Raw genomic sequence first — 4,057 nt, 5'->3', positions numbered from 1 at the left:
ATTATATTCCTACGCCCGTATCCACAGGTTGTCTCGTACGATTAATCTGGGTTGGGTCACCCTTTTTAGGGATGCGTGGAGACTGACCCCTGAGGTGGAAGCCTTTTTCAGCTGAAGAAAAATCCTTGCATGCCAAGGCACTAAAACATGCAAGCTGCTCTCAGTTCCTTTCACGGTGTCAGAGGGTCAGTCTGAACCCAGAAAATTCTTGAGAACAGAAGTTTGTGAGAACTAGCATGAGTCTGAACAGAAAGGACCAGTTTCTGCCCTGAGTCAGCTTCTCACATTTACAGCCCTATACTACATTTACTACATTAATTTAAAACTGCAAGCAGGAGACAGCGGGCTTTCTGCGCCTGAATTTAAAGTTAGCCGTCTGAGTCTGCATTCTTACTGCCTTCTGAACACTGGGAACCAGGTAAGGAGGAGGAAATTCTGAATAAAAAATTCTGCAAACTTGCTCTAAGACTTCACGTTTCACCTCCTCAGGACTTTCATGAAGATTAATTGTCTTTCTAGCTCTATGAAAAGGCTGGCTTGGAAGCAATTTCCTTGGACAGCATTTAACACACACTCTACCAAATGTCCAGGCAGCCCAGAAGGCAAGTGAAACTGCTTCTCCTGTCTGAGACTCCATTCCTACATTCTCCCTGACTCTGTCCCCTACATTAATATCTAAAAAGCCCTTACTGAGAGCCCCTAAAGCACACCCTGCACTGTGCAACCTATTACTATAATACCTATGCTGCAGGGAAGAAGGGAAAAAGACATACTTACCTAACAAAAGCATACCTACCCAAAAAACACTTTTTCCTCAAAAATTCTGTTCAGACAGCCTGGTGCTGGGGGTCTTCAAGCCCCACATTGGGCGCCACTTGTCAAACACCCCCCAAGCCCACCAGGCTTGGGTCTTCAACAAAAAAGACACTCAGGCATACGTCTGAAGTTATGCGAGGAATTTATTAAAGGGATAGTAGGTACAGAGAGGAGAGCGCTCTCTAGAAGGAAAAATCAGGAAGAATATATTGAGGGGTCCCACAGGTCCTTTTTATCCAACCCAGAGTTTGGGTCACCTAGGTGAATCTCCACAACAAACACTTAAGGGTTACTAAGAGACAGCACGAGGGCCGAACTGAAACTAACTTTCTAGAAGACTTGATTTATCATCCAGGCTACAGCCTGACAGCTCTGACTGCTGAAGCAGAGAGCTCAGAAGCTCTTAAAGTGACACTCTCCTAATTTCCAATGCTTATGGCAAGCATGGCTCCTGACATTGCACTTTTCTGCCAGCCATGCATCAACTGCTCCAGAGACTGGCCTTAGTTTCGCTTTCTCCACCTCCAACCGCCTGGGTGCCTCTCCCCCAATTTCTTCGGTGTTGTGAGACACCCCCTACCTGAAGTTTTGCTAAGTTGGCCCCTACTTGTTACATGTGCCTTTGGTTCTCCCTCATCCTGTCTGTCGATTAAGGAGGTACACATTTTGCTTTCAGTTCGCCCAGCACCTCCACATAAAGGCTGACCTCCTAGGAGGTGGAACACAGGAGCAGCCCCTGACCACTGCTCCCCATCCTGGCATATAGCTGTGACCTAACAAACCACAGAAGTCCCCAACTGAGCACAAGACATCTGGGTCCGACACATTCTCTTTGTCTTAGAATTAACATGGGTAATCTGCCCCCCAGCTGTAGGGAACCCCAAATCAAGGCATTAAAATCCCTCCTTGTCACCTGAGGTCTTAAAGTTAAAACCAATGACCTAGATGCTTTCTGGAACGAGGCTACCATCTTCGCACCATGGGTCACCCCCAAGAACATGTGGGACCCTGACCTCTGGATGCCCATTCTTTTCCTTGATAGGAAGCGCCAGGTCTCCTTAGGTGTTGTCCCGCCTGCCTCATTTGTCCCCATTCTCCTGGCCCTCATAGCTAGCCTAATTCCTTTGGTCCTGCTCATCCTTGTCAAGAGTCTCTTTCAGCATGCCCGATGGCAAAAATGCATCAACAGAGCCACATTCCAGGTCTTCTTGGCACTTCAACACATAGGTCACGATCCTCCCTGCAAGGTCCTACAGGCCTGGATCATGGGGAAATCCATGAGGCCTCTGTATAATTGCCTTCCCCAATCACCCTGGTGGGCTCATACCCAGGGAGGTCGCCCTTTGAGGGCTGGTAGTCAATGACGGGTAAGAGCTTGCTAACCGAGCCAACCTAAGACAGACACGGTTCATGATACTGGGGACCCCCTAAGGTGAGGCCAACAATGCCAAGGCAAAGAATCTTGGCTCCCACTAGAGCTTCACAAAAAGAAAAAGGGTGGATATGTAGGAGAAGTGTGGCCTGAACAACCTGCGCATGCGCGCTGCAAACACACCAAAAACATCTGGCTGAGTCTAACCTGTATTCTGCCAAAGGACATGGAGATGTCTGATGCAAGATGGCTCAACTGAGAGGACCAATGAGGATCAGACATGATCCAAGAAAGCCTACTGGGGCCAATGGGACACTGGGAGGGGGGATATAAGGGAGCCCCATATCCGCAATAAACGAGTCTGCAGCTGCTCGCACTGCCTGCTTCTCACCTGACTCCCGAAGTCTGTGTCATGACTCCGCACGCACTCTACCCCCACCCGGAGGGCCCCAGGACACCTGCAACAGTCTCCTAGATTAAGGGAGGGCCAAAGTATACAATCTGGGCAAGGCTAGGAAGAGAAAGCTTGACCCATGCTGGGTAAAGGCTTTCCAGTATGCATACCCTCAGGTCATTCATACACCTCAGCAACACCTCAGTTATCTCAGTAAGTAAGTTCAGTAAATTCATTGGTTCCTGCATAAAACTTTAATCAAACATTGGTTTGACACTAGAACCTTAAAAGGGAATAAGCATTGCTTAGTATCCCCAGGAAAAGAGTTCTCACAACAGAAGGAAAATTTGTTAATGCTATTATGTCTCACAGTTATTAAAACATGAAAACAAAAATGTAAAAGATGTTAAAAGGATATGGGACTGGAGATATATTCCAAAATAGAAAAAATGAGAAAGTCTAAGCAAGTGATGAAGGTCTGTGTAGGTTTGTTATGATATATAAAGGATGAGACAAAAATAATATACACATAATCTTAAAATTTCTAAGGTCATAGTTTAGTCAACTAGTTTAAGGAACAAAATGTATATCTAGTTAAGGTTTATCTGAGAACAATTTGTTTTTTTAATCAAGCTTTATCTACATAGCACATGGTAATTAAAAGTACCAGACTGGTGGAACTAACCTTATTGGTTGTTTAACAGGCATACTTTGAGGCTTATACTAATCTGGTCATAGGGACTTAAAGGACAGTTTTTTCCCCTTGCCCTCCAAGGTCAACTAAGTTCCAGGGGACTATGGAATATTTCTCAACATTTCCTGTAACTGTGGTGAGTCACCTGTCCTCTTGTTCAGGGAGGCCATGGAGACCCAATGAGATGGACTTGAACCAGTGTCCAGTCTACAAAGAGGAGGGTCAACACAGAGGAAACATTTCCTCCATGCTTCCAAGAGAAGCCAGCTATGGTCGAGTAAGACCTTTGTCTTATCTTCACATAGATGGAATTGGTAAAAGAAAGGAGCCAGGGGTTCCTCCCAAGCCCACATGACCCCTGAGGAACAGATCCTCAAACAACCTTAAGTGTAAATATAAATTGATTTATTTGGGCCAACTTTATGGTCTTAAACACCCAAAAGGAAAGTATAACCAAAGAGTAAAGTGATCGGCATGTTTCTTTAAGAGTTCAAGGTATTACACTTCTCAGATATTAGGCTTAAGTCCATATAAGAAGTTATTTAGATAATTATTTCTCATTGATGATTTTGTTCTGAAACTAGAAAGGTCTGCTCAGATGTAAGACATCAAATCTTGGTCTCTAATACTGTAGGCCCACCTGTAGCTAAGGGAGACAACCAGCTATTGTTCTAAAATGATGGCCAAATTTGTTTTCTCCCCCTTATCTAGAAGCCTTTGAGAGGGAACTGATATTGATTCTAGCCACTCCAACAGCTAGCAAAGTTCCTGAAAACCAATC

The sequence above is a fragment of the Nannospalax galili genome, unplaced genomic scaffold, assembly GCF_000622305.1.
Source record: "Nannospalax galili isolate Female #2095 unplaced genomic scaffold, S.galili_v1.0 scaffold569, whole genome shotgun sequence".
In the NCBI taxonomy this organism is placed as follows: Eukaryota; Metazoa; Chordata; class Mammalia; order Rodentia; family Spalacidae; genus Nannospalax; species Nannospalax galili.
Note: the sequence above shows the minus strand (reverse complement) of the source record.